This window comes from Eubalaena glacialis, chromosome 7, assembly GCF_028564815.1.
Source record: "Eubalaena glacialis isolate mEubGla1 chromosome 7, mEubGla1.1.hap2.+ XY, whole genome shotgun sequence".
Taxonomy (NCBI): domain Eukaryota; kingdom Metazoa; phylum Chordata; class Mammalia; order Artiodactyla; family Balaenidae; genus Eubalaena; species Eubalaena glacialis.
The window spans coordinates 47,561,712-47,582,627 of record NC_083722.1 but is presented as its reverse complement, the minus strand read 5'-3'; the positions used below and the strand labels follow the sequence as shown (position 1 = coordinate 47,582,627).

Here is a 20,916-nt window from a genome sequence, read left to right as displayed (position 1 = left end):
ATTGGAAGGGGTCTCTGAGTGTAGAGGTAGGGCCCTGGGTGGGGGTATAGGGGCAGCGCTTGGGCTCTGCACTTTAGGAGGAAGGCTCCAAGGGCAAAGGATTAAGCCCAGGAGCCCAGCAGGCTCCCCGGTGCCTAAGTTGACAGGGAAAGCACTGGCCGTGTTCCCTTCCGTTCCTTCGTGCCCCTGCCCCACTGTCTCTCCAAGGGTCTCCCCCGTTGCCGCTGGACCCCTAACCGTGGGTGGGTCCCGCTGGGTGTAGGAACTCCTCCCTTCCCCCAGCTACCCCTCAGGACTGTGGGTCCTGGAGGTCTGGCCTTTATTTTTGTTCCCCCTTTCCTCCCTCCCACTCCCTCAGGACCCGCATGGCTGGAAGGGGCCTCGGTGAGCAGAGGATCAAGCCCAGGATCTCAGCAGGTTCCTGGGGGCCCAAGTGGGCAGGGGAAACTTGGCCACGCTCCCTTTTGATCTTCTGCCCTCCCAATGATTCCCCAATTACCCCCCTTTTGGACGTGGGATCCCTTCCCCTCCCCCAGCCACCCTTCAGGGATGCCAGTCCCGTTCTTCCTCCACTTCTCCTCCCCCTTCACTCCCCCCATGCCCCACGTCCTACCAGATCACTGGGGGTTCCTCCTATCCCCTTAGGTGTCCGTGGTCCCCCACTGGTGCCTAGTAGATCCCCCACTGGTGCCCTAATTGTGAGGAGACGTGAACTCCGTATCCTCCTAGTATGCCATCTTGATTCCGCCCCCCAACATATTAGTTTTTTACTGCATATTGCTAAATGATGCTCCAAAAAAAAATGTTTTCATCCACATTTTTCCAAGAGTAGCATCTAAGAATGCTGACTACACTGTATCATCACCACCTTGACTTTAGCAATTTTTCTGAGTCCTTGCTAATTAGATATGCAAAACAATATGTTACTTTCAATTTTGGATGGAATGTTTATGGAGATTCCAACTAATGGAAAATTCTAAGGAGAATTTTCTTCTCTAAGGAGAAGTTTTTTTTTAATTTAATGCAAAATAAAAAATGTAATTTTATTTAAATGTAGATATTTTCTTCCCTGTAACATTATTTGGTGGGTTGAATATAGATGTGTGCCTGTTTTTACCTTCCTCTTGAGGTTTGAAACATCTGCCTGACACCCTGCTGCACCCACCTGGTACTTTGCTCTTGTCATTACCTGAAATGTTGTTTGTTGTGCTTTCCTTGTTGAGTATGTCTCTGTGCCTCTGGAATGTCAGGGACTGGTGTGTCATAGCTGAATCCCTGTTCCCTAGGACATAGTAGATGCTCAATCAGCATTTTGGAATGTATATGGCAGTCACATATACCCAAGGAGGTCAACTCTACCCAAGGAGGGGGTAAGGTGGAAGCAGGAGGCCAAAGCAAAGTGACTTGCACATGTTATAGTGTTGTCCAGAGCAATGTGTGCCTGGCATAAGCATGTAAGCAGACATTAAGGCAAGAAGTTTACAGAAGCTAGAAACTTGGTTCAAACAAGGGCTCAGCTTAAATGTCACCTCCACAGAGACACCTTCTCTGCCTATGCAATGTAAACTAACATCCTCCACTGCACTAAATCTCCCCAGCCATACCCACCTTGCTCCTTCATAGCATTCAGGGCCTCTTCCCCTATTTGGAACCTGACTATGGTTCCCCCCACCCACAGAAAAAGTCCTCACAGGACTGCAGATCTCCTCTCCCACCAGTGTCCTCTCTAGACCTACTCCATCCTCATTCCCTCTCTCCTGATTTCCCTGAGCCCTGCTCTTTTCTCCATAGCACGAAGCCCTTCTAACATGTTGTTTTATGTTTATTGTTTGTTTTCCTTTCATAGTGTGAGATCCACAGGAGCAGTAGCAGTTTTGGGGGGTTTTTTGGTACTTGTTTTTGCCTGTTTTATTTTTTTTTTCAGTGCCTACAACCTAGGTCAGTGTCGGGCTTATAGTAGAGACTTGATAAACAGCAAATGAACAACACTTGTCACTACATGAAATGTTCTTTGTAGTGTTTTCCTTGTTGGGTATGTCTCTGTGCCTCTGGAATGTCATGGACTGTGATGTGTCATAGTTGAATCCCTGTTCCCTAGGACATAGTGGATACTCAATCAGCATTTTGGAATGTACATGGCAGTCACTGTGCTTAACAGAAGGACCCAACGATGATAAAGCTTGCTACTGCCCTCAAGGGACCATTAAAAACAAGAAAACAGGCCCCAAATGGAGTTGCTTATGGTAAACTTCATGTCACCAAACTGAGACTTAACCTGAATACAGTTTTGGCTCCATCAGAAATGGAATTTTGAACCAGTCAATCAGGAACCTTCTCATCAGCACTAGTTAAGTAACCAGCATGATAGATCCTACCATCCCCTAAAGGAAAGTAACCTTGCAATAACCAACCCACTTTTTTGGCCAAGAACAAGAGACCAAGACCTTCAGCAGGTTGTCCTTCTGACCCCTTCACTCTAGACCTAGGACAATGCTCAATGACATGCAACTGTCCTCACTACACAGTGTTAACTTACCCAGTACACATTCACTGAGGCTCTACTGTGTGCCAGGTCTGCTCCAGTCCCCAGGGCCCAGCAGTGGATGAAGCAGGAGGAGGGAGGTCCCCATTCTCATTCAGCTGAGAGATGCATATTGGAGACAGAGGAAAATAAATGAATAAAGTGTACACAAAATGAGGTGGTGATGTGTACCATGGGGAAAAATAAAGTCAGGAAGGATATTTGAGCAAATTCCTAAAGGTGGTTAGCAGGCAACCAATGCAGAGGGCAGAGTGTTCCAGACTGAGAGAAGAGCAAGTGCAAATGTCCTGAGGCCACAGTACGCTGCAGGTAGAGAATGATAGTTTTTGTGCAGATTCTTAGTTTTCCTGCTAATCTGTGTTTTGCTTTTATTTTAAACCTTGGTTTCACTTTCCTAGCTAATTCATTTGAGTTGGGTCACCAATCTGTTGAATTCAGCAAATTCAGTTCCAGTAATTCAAAGTGGAGACAGAAGTGAATTTGGGTCAAGTCAGCACATTTTTACTGAGTGACCTCCCTGGGCCTGTAAATGTGTTAGGCACCAGGAGGCTGTGAAATGAACATGATGTGTCTTCACCTTGAGGACCACATAACAAACTTCCTCAACACCCTTCCCTCCATATCTCATCTGAGTTACAAGCTCCAACCCTCACTCTCTGTCATACCTTTGTCCTCTACATCCAGCTCCTCCCAGACATCTCTGACCTCAAGTTACCCAAGATTCTTAAAGTCACTGAGCTCCAATCTGAGTTCATCCTTTGCTCTTTTTCTTGCAGCCCCCATCAGTGAGGGAAGCCACTAGTGACCCCATCCTCAAGCTCCAAGGCACAGCCTCTGCCCACCCCACCCCTCCCATATATCCCACCCCATGAATCCACTGCTGCAGGACTCCCTGTCATCCTCTCCTTCCACCTTTTAACCACAGACTGAACATCCTCCTCCTCCTCTTCACAAACCCCCTTTGAGGTGAGAACAGTTGCAGATGGGAACACAGAGGTCGCACAGGCAGGTATTACTGGGAACAACAAGCATTATCCCAGGTCAGAGGACAGACAAGGGCTCCCTGAGCAGCCAGAACACAGGCTACTGCAGCAGAGATGCCCATACAGGGGATCAGGTAGGTATCACACTGCAGCTCCTCCCCACTGTTCCCCCAGTGCGTCCTACATTTCTATGCATTGACCTTGGAAGGCTGCCCCTCCTAGTGCTTTTTTAGAGGGATGCCTATTCATTCATTCACTTATTCACCATCATGTATTTGGTTCCTGCTCAGTTCCAAGCCCTGGCTAGATGATGGCTTGACCTTGAAGACCCAGTATAGATGTCTCCTCTTCCATGAAGACTTTAATGATTCCCATCCCTTCTTGCTGTCTCTGGCCTCACCTGGGATCAACCCACCCACCCCCACCCCCACCCCCAGTGCTGTGATGATGCTTTGATTACATCTCCAGCCTGTGAGCTCTGTGAGAACACTGGGCCAAATAGAGAAAGGTGCTCAGAAAAATGTAATGCTGCCTAAATGACTGAATAGTGAAAGGATTGAACAGGCCATCTATAGGTCAAATTCACCAAAGGTCTGTTTCTTCTCCCCCCTCCCTCCCTCCTTTCAGGGCCAGGAGCCTGAGGGACTTTTTATCTCTAAAACATTGATGAACCTCAAAAACATGACTGTTAAGTGTAAGAAGCCAGACATAAATGTTCACAACTACACAATCCACTTACTTGAGATTACACAGTGGGCACAACCATAGGGACAAAAACATACAGTTGCCAAGGGCTATGGGGAAGGTGGAATGGGAAGTTTAATTGGTACTAGGTTTTTGTGAGGTGATAAAATGTTCTGGATCACATAATGATGATGGTTGTACATCTTTGTAAATAGAATCACTAAATTGTACATTTCTCAAAGGGACAATTTTATGGTATGTAAATTATATCTCAAATTTTAAAATAGTGATTAATATTTTTTTTAAATAATATGAGAAATATATACTGAGTTTTATTTGGTTCTCACTCTACTAAGCTCTGTAGACATGAACAAAGACTCCCAAATGAGAACAAGAACTATTTTTTCAGAACTTCTCTATACAAGGGAGTCAGCCACCACAATTTGCATGAGGTGAGAGTCAGGGCAGACACAGGAGTGGGAAAGCTTTCTGGTGGCAAAAAAGGAAGGCATGTCCTGCTCAGAGCTTGTGATGTGGGGAAGCTAGAGGCAGGCTGACAGGAAGCAGGGCAGCCTACTTGATTGCTTAGAGAAACAGATTTGGCTTTCCCCTATTTTGTTCTAAATTGAAAATATTATAAATGAGGAAGCTGTCATTCATTGATCTCGTCCTGACACTTGGCGCCTATTGCTGCAGTGGTTGGGGTCTGGCTTTCCAGCTTGGTTGCTGCAGGTTGTGGGTCAGGACTCATGGGTTGTAGAGACAGGTTCCCCTGCTCTTAGGCAGATTTGGAAATATGATAACTCCTCTTTGATCATTTTCAATCAATCAGTCACTGTGTGGATAAACTTTATTCAGTTTTATCATCAATTACAAACAATTACAGTAATGTTCATCAACAATGGTAATTTTCATTACTATGTATCTCAGGATTTCTTATTTCACTAGTGTTTACATTGCAGTGAATCTGTTACAACAACAACAAAAATTCTCAGTTCACTGAAATTTGTTCTTGCCTTAACATGGTTGTCTGGCCACCTGTCGACCTTGTTGCAGAGGATGCCAGGTAACAACCACAGGGTGCAAAAGCTACTGGGACAGATCTGGGTCTCAGGACTAAGAAGACACACAGCCAACACTGGCACTCGTCCCCCTCCATGTCAACCATAGATTGCGTTTCTCACCCCGAACCACAGGTAGGTTCAGAGGACGTTGTGGGAGAGATCAAATTCCCTGGGAGAGCCTCCAACAACTGCACCCCACCCCAGTCGGCAGCCAGGTTCCGGTCTCCTCCCCATCATCACTGGATGGCCTATATCGGTCCCTGTTTCCCATTTGTTAGGTGCCTTGGACCCATGGGCCCCAGGTGGGACTATGGCCAGGCCCTGAGCAACCTACTCGCTTGCCTCAGACAATGTGTGTAAGTCACTCGCCTTTGGGGGGACCTGTGTTTGTGGTGGAAACCCAAGGCCTTGGCAGAGGTGAACAGAAGAGTGAGGATGGCCGGCATTCCCCACGTACATGCCAGTCAGATCTGTGGAGAGGATCTTGTCGGCAGAGATGTGTCCCATGACCCTGACTTGGCACCGAGGCCAGATCCACCCCTGTGACCACTTTGTGCAGAATCCAGAGAAACTAAAAAGTGGCTGACAGAGAATGCAGCACCAACACTGCAATGGCACAAGGGCCGACCTGGGCCCCCAAGTCAGCACTGATGCACCAGGCCACCTGCAGGCCAGGTCCCCTCCCCTCGATCCCCTGGGAAGAAGGGTGGGGAGTCCTGAGTTCACCCTGCAAGTGCCTCCTTCTTTTGGCCATCTAGACCAGGCCCCGCTCAGGGGAGAAACATAACCAGCAGGACCCATGGGGGAAGGCTGGCTTAAACCTGGAGCCTTCCAGGTACAAAGGATACTTAAGACCACCTCCAGCTGAGACTTGGAAAATGGGAAAGTACGGTCACATGGAGGACGACATCGGGTAGGGCACCCTCTTCTGATACCCCATAGCAGGCCCCGGAGGTCCCCACGGGCAGAAGGGCACCAGGGAGTGCTGGTCAACATCCCACCCCCTTCAAGACCACGTCACCCCTCTGCAGGGAGCTCAGCAGAGAGCTCACTCCACATAGCCCTGCACGTTCAATCTTGGGCGACAGCAGGACACGCAGACGACCCGGTCAGACAAGGACGTCACCGCCAGCGTCACCGGCCTTCCAGAATTCTGCCTTGGGCCGGCGGCTGAGTCTCAGCCCTCGAGAAGGTCGCCAAAGCTCCAGAGGGAAGGGATGATGTACAAGCGGCTGCTACGTGGCGCCTGACAACCGGCGCAAATGTTCACGGGACAGATCTTGATCCTCTGCCACCGAGGACGCAGCAGCGCCGGCCGTTCAAACGCCCGAGCTCGTCCAGGGGCGTCATCCTCGGAGCAACTCCCGGCTCGGCACCTCCGGCATGACACGACCCCGGCTGTAGAGGGAGGGGGGGCGCCTCTGGGAAGATCTGGGCGGGTGGCTGCCCTGTAGGAGATGGTTTCCCCACGGGATTCCTTGGCGAACGTGGAAAATTGTGCAGGGGGTTCGACTGTGTGAGCTGTAAACAGAAGCCAAGAAAGTACTTGTAGAAAACATGAATGAATCATTTTACTCTATAATTTCAGAGTGAATATCTTACCGAAGCATAAAAATCCAGGTCCAAAAGACATAAAGGAAACATGACCACCTAATTGATCTTCACATATTCCACAGGCAAAATCAAATGACAACAAAGTGGTGTGTGCGGAACATTTGTGCAAATAAATACATTTGTAATAAGAATATTGATGGGAGGGAGGGGCAAGATGGCGGAAGAGTAAGACGCGGAGATCACCTTCCTCCCCACAGATACATGAGAAATACATCTACACGTGGAACTGCTCCTACAGAACACCCACTGAACGCTGGCAGAAGACGTCAGACCTCCCAAAAGGCAAGAAAATCCCCACGTACTTGGGTAGGGCAAAAGAAAAAAGAAATAACAGAGACAAAAGAATAGGGACGGGACCTGCACCAGTGGGAGGGAGCTGTGAAGGAGGAAAGGTTTCCACACACTAGGAAGCCCCTTCGTGGGCAGAGACTGCGGGTAGCAGAGGGGGGAAGCTTCGGAGCCACGGAGGAGAGCGCAGCCACAGTGGTGCGGAGGGCAAAGCGGAGATTCCCGCACAGAGGAGCGGTGCCGACCAGCACTCACCAGCCCGAGAAGCTTGTCTGCTCAGCCGCCGGGGCGGGCGGGGCCTGGGAGCTGGGGCTCGGGCTTCGGTGCTAGCTGGGAGGGAGTCCGGGAAAAAGACTGCAGCTGCCAAAGAGGCAAGAGAATTTTTCTTGCCTCTTTGTTTCGCGGCGCGCAAGGAGAGGGGATCCAGAGCGCCGCCTAAATGAGCTCCAGAGACGGGCGCGAGCCGCGGCTATCAGCGCGGATCCCACAGCAACAGGGACGCAGAGGGAAAAACGGAGAGATTCCCACACAGAGGCTCGGCGCCGAGCAGCACTCACCAGCCCGAGAGGCTTGTCTGCTCACCCGGCGGGGCGGGCGGGGGCTGGGAGCTGAGGCGCGGGCTTCGGTCGGATCTCAGGGAGAGGACTGGGGTTGGCTGCGTGAACACAGCCTGAAGGGTCTAGCGCACCACAACTAGCCGGGAGGGTGCACAAGAAAAAGTCTGCAGCTGCCGAAGAGGCAGGAGACTTTTTCTTGCCTCTTTGTTTCGCGGCGTGCAAGGAGAGGGGATTCAGAGCGCCACTTAAACGAACTCCAGAGACGGGCGCGAGCCGCGGCTATCAGCGCGGACCCCAGAGACGGGCATGAGACGCTAAGGCTGCTGCTGCTGCCACCAAACAGCCTGTGGGCGAGCACAGGTCATTCTCCACACCGCCCCTCCCAGGAGCCTGTGCAGCCCGCCACGGCCAGGCTCCCGTAATCCGGGGACAACTTCCCCGGGAGAGCGCACGGCACGCCTCAGGCTGCTGCAACGTCACGCCGGCTTCTGCAGCCGCAGGCTCGCCCCGCCTCCTCCGTACCGCTCCCCCCCCCCGGCCTGACTGAGCCAGAGCCCCCGAATCAGCTGCTCCTTTAACCCCGTTCTGTCTGGGAGGGGAACAGACGCCCTCAGGGGACCTACATGCAGAGGCAGGTCCAAATCCAAAGCTGAACCCCGGGAGCTGTACGAACAAAGAAGAGAAAGGGAAATCTCTCCCAGCAGCCTCAGAAGCAGCGGATTAAAGCTCCACAAACAACTTGATGTGCCTGCATCTGTTGAATACCTGAATAGACAACGAATCATCCCAAATTTAGGAGATGGACTTTGGGAGCAGGATATATTAACTTTTCCCCTTTTCCTTTTTTTTGTGAGTGTAGATGTGTATGCTTCTGGGTGAGATTTTGTCTGTATAGCTTTGCTCTCACCGTTAGTCCTAGGGTTAGGTCCGTCCTTTTTTTTTTTTTTTTTTTTTGGCTTAAAAATTTTTTTTTTCCCTAATAAATGTTTTCTTAATAATTTTTTCCTTATTTTCTATTTTTAAAAAAATTTTTAATAAGTTTTTTCATATTTTTTATTTTAAAAAATTAAAAAATTTTTTTTCTTAATAAATTTTTTCTAAATAATTTTTTTCTTATTTTAGTATAAAAAATTAATAAATCTATTTTTAAAAATTAAAAAAAAATTTTTTTTCTTAATAAATTTACTCTTAATAATTTTTTTTCTTATTTTTTATTATAATTGCTTTATTTTATTTTATTTTATCCTCTTTTTTTCTTTCTTTCCATTTTTTCTCCCTTTTATTCTGAGCCGTGTGGATGAAAGGCTCTTGGTGCTCCAGCCAGGCATCAGGGCTGTGCCTCTGAGGTGGGAGAGCCAACTTCAGGACACTGGTCCACAAGAGACCTCCCAGCTCCACGTAATACCAAACGGCGAAAATCTCTCACAGATCTCCATCTCAACATCAAGACCCAGCTTCACTCAACGACCAGCAAGCTACAGTGCTGGACACCCTATGCCAAACAACTAGCAAGAGAGGAACACAGCCCCATCCATTAACAGAGAGGCTGCCTAAAATCATAATAAGGCCACAGACACCCCAAAACACACCACCAGACGTGGACGAACCCACCAGAAAGACAACATCCAGCCTCATCCACCAGAACACAGGCACTAGTTCCCTCCACCAGGAAACCTACACAACCCACGGAACCAACCTTAGCCACTGGGGACAGATACCAAAAACAACGGGAACTACGAACCTGCAGCCTGTGAAAAGGAGACCCCAAACACAGTAAGATAAGCAAAATGAGAAGACAGAAAAACACACAGCAGATGAAGGAGCAGGGTCAAAACACACCAGACCTAACAAATGAAGAGGAAATAGGTAGTCTACCTGAAAAAGAATTCAGAATAATGATAGTAAGGATGATCCAAAGTCTTGGAAATAGAATAGACAAAATGCAAGAAACATTTAACAAGGACGTAGAAGAACTAAAGAGGAACCAAGAAACGATGACAAGCACAATAAATGAAATTAAAAATACTCTAGATGGGATCAATAGCAGAATAACTGAGGCAGAAGAACGGATAAGTGACCTGGAAGATAAAATGGTGGAAATAACTACTGCAGACCAGAATAAAGAAAAAAGAATGAAAAGAACTGAGGACAGTCTCAGAGACCTCTGGGACAACATTAAATGCACCAACATTCGAATTATAGGGGTCCCAGAAGAAGAAGAGAAAAAGAAAGGGACTGAGAAAATATTTGAAGAGATTATAGTTGAAAACTTCCCTAATATGGGAAAGGAAATAGTTAATCAAGTCCTGGAAGCACAGAGAGTCCCATACAGGATAAATCCAAGGAGAAACACACCAAGACACATATTAATCAAACTATCAAAAATTAAATATAAAGAAAACATATTAAAAGCAGCAAGGGAAAAACAACAGATAACACACAAGGGCATCCCCATAAGGTTAACAGCTGATCTTTCAGCAGAAACGCTGCAAGCCAGAAGGGAGTGGCAGGATATACTTAAAGTGATGAAGGAGAAAAACCTACAACCAAGATTACTCTACCCAGCAAGGATCTCATTCAGATTTGATGGAGAAATTCAAACCTTTACAGACAAGCAAAAGCTGAGAGAGTTCAGCACCACCAAACCAGCTTTACAACAAATGCTAAAGGAACTTCTCTAGGCAAGAAACACAAGAGAAGGAAAACACCTACAATAACAAACCCAAAACATTTAAGAAAATGGGAATAGGAACATACATATCGATAATTACCTTAAATGTAAATGGATTAAATGCTCCCACCAAAAGACACAGACTGGCTGAATGGATACAAAAACAAGACCCATATATATGCTGTCTACAAGAGACCCACTTCAGACCTAGAGACACATACAGACTGAAAGTGAGGGGATGGAAAAACATATTCCATGCAAATGGAAATCAAAAGAAAGCTGGAGTAGCAATTCTCATATCAGACAAAATAGACTTTAAAATAAAGACAATTACAAGAGACAAAGACGGACACTATATAATGATCAAGGGATCGATCCAAGAGGAAGGTATAACAATTGTAAATATTTATGCACCCAACATAGGAGCACCTCAATACATAAGGCAAATACTAACAGCCATAGAAGGGGAAATCGACAGTAACACAATCATAGTAGGGGACTTTAACACCCCACTTTCACCAATGGACAGATCATCCAAAATGAAAATAAATAAGGAAACACAAGCCTTAAATGATACATTAAGCAAGATGGACTTAATTGATATTTATAGGACATTCCACCCAAAAACAACAGAATACACATTTTTCTCAAGTGCTCATGGAACATTCTCCAGGATAGATCATATCTTGGGTCACAAATCAAGCCTTGGTAAATTTAAAAAAATTGAAATCGTATCAAGTATCTTTTCTGACCACAACGCTATGAGACTAGATATCAATTACAGGAAAAGATCTGTAAAAAATACAAACACATGGAGGCTACACAATACACTACTTAATAACGAAGTGATCACTGAAGAAATCAAAGGGGAAATCAAAAAATACCTAGAAACAAATGACAATGGAGACACGACGATCCAAAACCTATGGGATGCAGCAAAAGCAGTTCTAAGAGGGAAGTTTATAGCAATACAAGCTTACATCAAGAAACAGGAAACATCTCGAATAAACAACCTAACCTTGCACCTAAAGCAATTAGAGAAAGAAGAACAAAAAAACCCCAAAGCTAGCAGAAGGAAAGAAATCATAAAGATCAGATCAGAAATAAATGAAAAAGAAATGAAGGAAACAATAGCAAAAATCAATGAAACTAAAAGCTGGTTCTTTGAGAAGATAAACAAAATTGATAAACCATTAGCCAGACTCATCAAGAGAAAAAAGGAGAAGACTCAAATTAATAGAATTAGAAATGAAAAAGGAGAAGTAACCACTGACACTGCAGAAATACAAACGATCATAAGAGATTACTACAAGCAACTCTATGCTAATAAAATGGACAACCTGGAAGAAATGGACAGATTCTTAGAAATGCACAACCTGCCGAGACTGAACCAGGAAGAAATAGAAAATATGAACAGACCAATCACAAGCACTGAAATTGAAACTGTGATTAAAAATCTTCCAACACACAAAAGCCCAGGACCAGATGGCTTCACAGGCGAATTCTATCAAACATTTAGAGAAGAGCTAACACCTATCCTTCTCAAACTCTTCCAAAATATTGCAGAGGGAGGAACACTCCCCAACTCATTCTACGAGGCCACCATCACCTTGATACCAAAACCAGACAAAGATGTCACGAAGAAAGAAAACTACAGGCCAATATCACTGATGAACATAGATGCAAAAATCCTCAACAAAATACTAGCAAACAGAATCCAACAGCACATTAAAAGGATCATACACCATGATCAAGTGGGGTTTATTCCAGGAATGCAAGGATTCTTCAATATACGCAAATCAATCAACGTGATACATCATATTAACAAATTGAAGGAGAAAAACCATATGATCATCTCAATAGATGCAGAGAAAGCTTTCGACAAAATTCAACACCCATTTATGATAAAAGTCCTGCAGAAAGTAGGCATAGAGGGAACTTTCCTCAACATAATAAAGGCCGTATATGACAAACCCACAGCCAACATTGTCCTCAATGGTGAAAAACTGAAACCATTTCCACTAAGATCAGGAACAAGACAAGGTTGCCCACTCTCACCACTATTATTCAACATAGTTTTGGAAGTGTTAGCCACAGCAATCAGAGACGAAAAAGAAATAAAAAGAATCCAAATCGGAAAAGAAGAAGTAAAGCTGTCACTGTTTGCAGATGACATGATACTATACATAGAGAATCCAAAAGATGCTACCAGAAAACTACTAGAGCTAATCAATGAATTTGGTAAAGTAGCAGGATACAAAATTAATGCACAGAAATCTCTTGCATTCCTGTATACTAATGATGAAAAATCTGAAAGTGAAATTAAGAAAACACTCCCGTTTACCACTGCAACAAAAAGAATAAAATACCTAGGAATAAACCTACCTAAGGAGACAAAAGACCTGTATGCAGAAAATTATAGGACACTGATGAAAGAAATTAAAGATGATACAAATAGATGGAGAGATATACCATGTTCTTGGATTGGAAGAATCAACATTGTGAAAATGACTCTGCTACCCAAAGCAATCTACAGATTCAATGCAATCCCTATCAAACTACCACTGGCATTTTTCACAGAACTAGAACAAAAAATTTCACAATTTGTATGGAAACACAAAAGACCCCGAATAGCCAAAGCAATCTTGAGAACGAAAAATGGAGCTGGAGGAATCAGGCTCCCTGACTTCAGACTATATTACAAAGCTACAGTAATCAAGACAGTTTGGTACTGGCACAAAAACAGAAATATAGATCAATGGAACAGGATAGAAAGCCCAGAGATAAGCCCACGCACATATGGTCACCTTATCTTTGATAAAGGAGGCAAGCATATACAGTGGAGAAAAGACAGCCTCTTCAATAAGTGGTGCTGGGAAAATTGGACAGGTACATGTAAAAGTATGAAATTAGAACAGTCCCTAACACCATACACAAAAATAAACTCAAAATGGATTAAAGACCTAAGTGTAAGGCCAGACACTATCAAACTCTTAGAGGAAAACATAGGCAGAACACTCTATGACATAAGTCACAGCAAGATCCTTTTTGACCCAGGTCCTAGAGAAATGGAAATAAAAACACAAATAAACAAATGGGACCTAATGAAACTTAAAAGCTTTTGCCCAGCAAAGGTAACCATAAACAAGACCAAAAGACAACCCTCAGAATGGGAGAAAATATTTGCAAATGAAGCAACTGACAAAGGATTAATCTCCAAGATTTACAAGCAGCTCATGCAGCTCAATAACAAAAAAACAAACAACCCAATCTAAAAATGGGCAGAAGACCTAAATAGACATTTCTCCAAAGAAGAGATACAGATTGCCAACAGACACATGAAAGAATGCTCAACATCATTAATCATTAGAGAAATGCAAATCAAAACTACAATGAGGTATCATCTCACACCAGTCAGAATGGCCATCATCAAAAAATCTAGAAACAATAAATGCTGGAGAGGGTGTGGAGAAAAGGGAACCCTCTTGCACTGTTGGTGGGAATGTAAATTGATACAGCCACTATGGAGAACAGTATGGAGGTTCCTTAAAAAACTAAAAATAGAACTACCATATGACCCAGCAATCCCACTACTGGGCATATACCCTGAGAAAACCATAATTCAGAAAGAGTCATGTACCAAAATATTCATTGCAGCTCTGTTTACAATAGCCAGGACATGGAAGCAACCTAGGTGTCCATCATCGGAGGAATGGATAAAGAAGATGTGGCACATATATACAATGGAATATTACTCAGCCATAAAAAGAAATGAAATGGAGGTGTTTGTAATGAGGTGGATGGAGTTAGAGTCTGTCATACAGAGTGAAGTAAGTCAGAAAGAGAAAAACAAATACAGTATGCTAACACATATATATGGAATCTAAGGGAAAAAAAAAAAAAGAGGTCATGAAGAACCTAGTGGCAAGATGGGAATAAAGACACAGACCTACTAGAGAATGGACTTGAGGATATGGGGAGGGGGAGGGGTGAGATGTGACAGGGTGAGAGAGTGTCATGGACATATATACACTACCAAATGTAAAATAGATAACTAGTGGGAAGCAGCTGCATAGCACAGGGAGATCAGCTCGGTGCTTTGTGACCACCTAGAGGGGTGGGATAGGGAGGGTGGGAGGGAGGGAGATGCAAGAGGGAAGAGATATGGCAACATATGTATATGTGTAATTGATTCACTTTGTTGTAAAGCAGAAGCTAGCACACCATTGTAAAGCAATTATACTTCAATAAAGATGTTTAAAAAAAAAAAGAATATTGATATCAGCAATACTTAATATAATAACAACATTTGGACATCATAGCTATTAAGAGGGACTAGGTAAGTAAATTTCTAGTACATTCACACAGTACAATACTATCAATTTCTGTTTTGGTTTATTGATGGTTTTTAAATGAGATATATATATGTGTATATATATATATACACACACACACACACACACACACACATATGCATTTATCTTTAAAAAAAACTTAAATTGAAAAGTAAAGAATTAGAATAGCTAAAGCAATTTTGAAAAACAAGAATAAAGTCTTCCCTATAGCCTGGTGCAGGAGCCAGAAAAACAAGTGTCTTCAGAAACAAAGATGGGCCACACCTCCCACTTTTCTGCCCCCTCCTATTAGAGTCTCCAGACAGGCAGCTGGCATCCCAGCCCTTCAACCTCTCTGCTCCACCCAGACCCAGAGACACCCACAGGCAACTAGAACCCTGAGTCTGCATGCCTGGGATCCCTGTGTCCACAGTCTCTTCCCTCATATCAGGGAATTCACTTGGTTTTTCCCAATCGTCCATGCCCAAGACTGCTAGCCCAAACCTACACCTGTGCAGCCCTTCTCTCCTTTAAGCATTGAGCTGATTTCCCAAGGGAAAATCATTCCCCTTGCAAAGCAGGTATGAGCCAAGGAGACAACTGGAAGTTCACACCTGGACCCATCATACAAACTTTGTGTGCACTCAAGTCCCAAAGACACAAGAGTGACAGAGGGTCCACTGTGTTGTTTGTATGGCATGGCCATTGCTTACTTGAAATATCCAGGCTCACTTAGCAACTCCAGGTGTTGCAGGAAGAAAAAAGAATTGCACACACACACACACACACACACACACACACATTTCCGGAGCTAATCCATACTCCTGCCAGGGCTGGCAGTGATGAGAGCAGAAAAGAGATCATTGTTGACACTTCTTGGGTCCCCAGGGCTGACAGATCCTGGTTGTTTTATTCATGTCACTGTGGGGGAGTGAGAGCTCGGAGTTTCCTTGTCAGTTGTTTGCTGTCCAGTACCCTACATTTTATTCTGTCTATTAGACCCTTTCTACTCAATACACAGCCACAATTAAGAAAATAATAGTCTGCATATATTGCATTCAATTTTCAAGTTTGAACAAAGGTTATGATTACAGAGGGAAACTGAGTTATTATGAAGAAGTTTGATAAGGAAATTTATCTTCTTTTGTAGCTATGCAAATGTTCAAATACAGTCTTTAAAAAGTTAATATTTTTAAAATTAGGGAAAGTAAATAATTCCTCATTACTCTTTCTTGCCCGAAACCCACCTCCACCCCAGCACCTTTCACACAGGATTCACCCTGGTCTCAAAACTTCTTTCACTCACTGCTATCACCTGTATTCACCACATGTCAAAGGCCATTGTAACATTTACAAGGTAAATTAGAGAATTTTTCTCTACTGAGCCTAAGAATTGTATTTTGTTTTAAATGAAAACCTCTACCATCTGTTCTGTGAAGTCACAGCTTAAAGTAGTCTGGAACAAGTGTGTGAATGACAGAAGAAGATTGTTTCCACATCAGTCCCTAACCTTCCATATGCCTAACAGGGTGGTGAGCATAACTGGCATTAATATTTCCTGGATGTAGTTGGAAGATCCAGGCCAAAAGGAGAAATCTGGCCCTTTGGCAAAAGATGGATCAATTCAGAAATGTGAGTGGGTACCTCTCACTCATCGTTTCATTGTCACACACTCAGCCATCACCTGTCCTCCTCTGTATTCTTGTGCAGGGACAGTTGAAAAACTGAGCAGATAAAGCTGAGGAAAGAGAAAACAACCATGAGAATCCAGTCTTTTAAAGCATTGCTAGATACACCAGGCATGAATCTCCAACCACGCCCCTGGGAGTTACCCTCCTCCCACCAAACCACAGGCATGCACAGATACGGTGAACTCTCTTCTCTCCAGGGTCAAAAGTAAGGCAGTGTTGGCTACTCTTCACATAATCAAGATAGTAATATTTCCATTTTACACATAAAAAATAAAAATTGCGGGGTGTTATACTTTGATTAGACCTATTTGCTCAAAATTCTTTCATTAATAGTAAATTCCTAGGATTTATACCAAGTCCCAAGAAACCCTCTCAATGATCACTTGGGGAGACTTGTCCCCACAGCAAGGACAGCACTGCCAAACGTTGCATTAAATAATTCTTGGTCAAATGCACCAGCATTTGTTCTCCAGTACCCACCCCAGTGCTTTAGAGTCCCCCACCCTCCCTCCCTGCCCCCACCATCTAAATGCACTTGCCCTCAGTCACCTTGGCTCTTCCACATGTGGGCATCAGGTGACATCAGAGCCTCAACCCTAGCTCTGCCCTCCATGGCCTTGGACATGTGACCAGGCCACTCTGATCTATTTAATGGAGGGTGAAACAATCCAAGGACTCATGTCTTTTTGGAGGGTCAGTGACTCTTGTCAGAGAAATAGGCACTAAAAATCCCTTGCACAGAAAAGAAGCAGGAGTATGTACCTCATAAGTCCACTGTTGGTAGCACAATTCCCATAGGGCAGACAAACTCATCAAATACAGAGTGAAGTTAATTTTGGGGTGAAATTTAGTTGACTCTTTCAGATACCTTAGTGAAATGGTAGATGGAGTTCTGTCCTACTAAATATCATTGGCAGAAACATTCTTCATTTCATGATTTTTGTATAAGAAAGTATTTGTAAACTGTCAAGTACTACCTAAGTCAATGTTAATCATCAACTACTGCATGGACACCTACTGATAATGTGTCAGGAACAGGGGTGGATCACAGTCATTTGATCCTGAAATCCTAAAAAGAGAAAACATTTCTGGAGTATTAATTGAGAACCTATGATTGAGATTTACCTGTATTTGCTCATTTAATCTTTACTACAACCCTGTTACTTACAGATTAGTTACCTTTTTTTTTTTTTTTTTTTTTTTTTAGAGTTTAGGACTTTTAATTTGTCCCAAAGTTGCTAAAGCAAAAATCATGATAAAACATTCTGCTTTCCTTTATAACCCACCAACGCAAAAAAAAAACAAAAACAAAAACAAAAAACCAAAACCAAAAAACTCCGTAGGAAAAAAATGGTTTTGTACATGGGAGGAAACAATATAAATTCAAAACTTACAGATAAGGGTTAGCTCTATCACTCATCTCTTTAAAAAGTTTTTACGAATATCCAGTCAACACCAACAGGGTTATCTCCTTTGAAATGTTATCTATACGGATTTCCAAGTAGACCACAGGGCTGTATACTGTCTTGGAATGTCCTCAGAAGGCTCCGTCATTGAGCAGGTAACAGAGTAAAAACCTCAGAGTCCTTTCTTTCAAATGGAAGAGGGAAAGACAGGGATAGAAGAAACTATTCAAATTTCATCTTCTTTCCTTGTGGCTTGTGGTCTCCTCCTCCTCCTCTGCCTCCTCGGAAGCCGCCTCGCCCTCCAAAGCCTCCCCGGCCTCTGCCACCAAATCCACCTCGGCCACCTCTGCCACCACCTCTGCCACCGAAGCCACCTCTGCCTCCTCCTCGGCCACCGAAGCCACCTTCACCCTTAGGCTTGGCCCAGTCCAAAGTAACTTTGTTTCCATCAATTTCACCATCTTCCATGGCCTCCTTGGCAGCTTTGGCCTCTTCCTCACTGTTGAAGTCTACAAAACCAAACCCCTTGGAGGATCCAGTCTCCCGGTCAGTGACTATCCTTGCACGAATAGAGCCATCAAACGACTCCTTTAATGTCTCTTCTGTAGTATCCTCAGACAGACCTTTGACAAACAGAGTTTTGGATGGCTGGCTTCTTGCATTAGGTGATCCCCTGGGTCCTTGCAACTCCAGCCTGATGGCTCTGCCCTCAATTTCCCTTTTATTACATGAATTTAAAGCTTCTTTAGCATCTTCAAATGACGCAAATTCTATAAATGCATACCCTTTAGATTTGCCATTCTGGTTCTGGGGCACTTTGATAAACGTTGCCTTCTCAAATACTTCCTGAAGAGTTTCTTCCGTTGCACTATAGGAGAGGTTGCTTAAAACCAGGGTTTTTGATTCACCACTCCAAGTGCTATTCTTTCCACCTCTATAGTCTTGACTTTGACCTTTCTCTCCGGTATAGTACAGGGAAATGGATCGCCCATCTATCTCTGTTCCCTGCTTTTCTTCCAAGGTTTTCTCTGCATCAGCTTCTGTCTTAAATTCAATATAAGCAATCCCTTTACTCTTTCCATCCTTGCTGACTAATCTGATCTCCACAGCATCTTCAAACACTTCTTTTAATTCTTCCTGAGTAACTTTATAAGGAAGATTTTTAGCCAAAAGTGTTCTCACATCTCGATCTTTCTTACTGTCTTTTCCCTTTGGTTTTTCTAGTTTAATTTCATTGCCAAAGACTTTTAAACCAGTGAGTTCCAAGGCTTTTTCCAGGTCTTCAGCAGATTCAAAATCCACGTAGCCAAACTTCCTAGACACACCAATTCTGACATCAACAACTGCAAGATCATTTTTAGCAAAAAGGTCACTGATACCCGTTTTCAATTCAGGAGCAGATTTACTGAAGTTCAGGTTTCCAACAAAAAGATTGAAAGATGTAGTTGGTTCTGTGGCTTCCACTTTCTGTTTCTTGGCTTCAGGAGCTGCTTTTTGTTTGGTCATTTCCTTCTTTCGTTTTCCAGGTGCTTCTTTGACAAGTTCTTCCTCCTCCTCGTCATCCTCTTCCTCCTCCTCGTCTTCATCCTCCTCCTCCTCGTCATCCTCCTCATCCTCATCGTCATCCTCTTCATCTTCATCTTCAGCAGTGCTCTTTGCCTTCACAGGAGCAGCTTTTGCTGGAGCTTTCTTTCCTTTGGCTGGTGCAGTCTCCGTAGCTTCTTCTTCAGAGTCATCCTCGTCATCCTCATCCTCCTCGTCGTCGTCTTCATCGTCATCTTCGTCCTCGTCATCCTCATCATCTGAGGCAGGAGCAGCAGTTGCTTTCATCACCGCTGGCTCGAATTCATCCTCCTCCTCCTCTTCATCATCCTCATCCTCCTCTTCACTGTCGTCTTCATCTTCCTCATCACTGTCTTCCTTCTTGGCATTCTTGCCGTTCTTTGCTCCCTTGGCTGGAGCGGCTGCTCCCTTCTTACCAGGGGTTGCTACCAATGCTTTGCCTGGTGTGGCTCCCTTTTTGCCAGGTGTTGCTACTGCTTTGGCAGGTGTAACCGTCTTCTTGGCTGGCATAGCGGCTGTCTTTTTGCCAGGGGTGACAACTGCTTTCTTTGCCGGTGTGGCAACTGCAACCTTTTTTGTTGGGAAACCATCATCTTCTTTGCTGGAGTTGTGGTAGCCTTTTTGCCTTTTTTCTGAGGAATAACAACCTCTTCTCCACTGCTATCATCCTCTTCATCTTCTGACATTTCCTCATCTTCACTATCTTCTTCTACCTCCTTTGGGGGAGGAGCCATTTTCTTGGGGTCACCTTGATTTTTACCGGCCTTTGCAAGCTTTACCATGATAGCTGCTATGACTGCGGAGTGTGTGCCGAGCGAGTGGCGCAGATGAGCCCAGAGGAAACGAAGCAACGTCGATGGCGGCCGCTGATCGCAGAGCTCGTACGCTTGGCTGCCAGCTAGAGCTCGAGACTGAGGCGAAAGCTAGTTACCTTTTAACAAGTGACATAAGTTGGGTTCATTGCTTATATGAGAAAATCATGTGGCTAGAAAATGACAGAGATGGAATTTAAACTTAGCTCAGCCTGTTTCTGAATCTCAAATTCCTAAATATTGAAGGTGGTGCCCAGACTCAAGTTTTACCTGGATTTGTCAGCTCTCATATGAGTAAATGGAATCCTCCCTCTTATCACAACCTTTCCCCTCCAGCCTCTTCACACAATGACTTCCATGCCCAGGTGCTCCCACCACAGGAATCCTCCAGTGTACTGACCCAACCTCTCAAATCAGCCCCACCTCTCCTGAGTTTTATGGATCAGTTTCACCCAGACGAACAATTCCAAGGCCCCTCTGACCTCTCAGCACACCTGATGATCAAGACCCAGATCACAGATGACCACAAATTTCTCCCCTTTTATGGCTGCATCTGTCATACATACATCACAATGGATTTAAAAAATATCTGGTATCCGACCAGGACATGATAATTAAATCATTCTCCCATGCTTTGTATATACTTCAGATGTTCCCCTTGTTTTTTGAATCCCTAAAATCCTCAACCTTCCCCCTCACTTTCAACA

General features: G+C 44.3%; 1 pseudogene; it reads right to left on the bottom strand.

Moving 5' to 3' along the window:
* Window positions 1-17,750: 17,750 nt before the first annotated feature.
* On the bottom strand, window positions 17,751-20,308 carry LOC133095289 (nucleolin-like; annotated as a pseudogene).
* Between the last annotated feature and the right edge of the window lie 608 nt (window positions 20,309-20,916).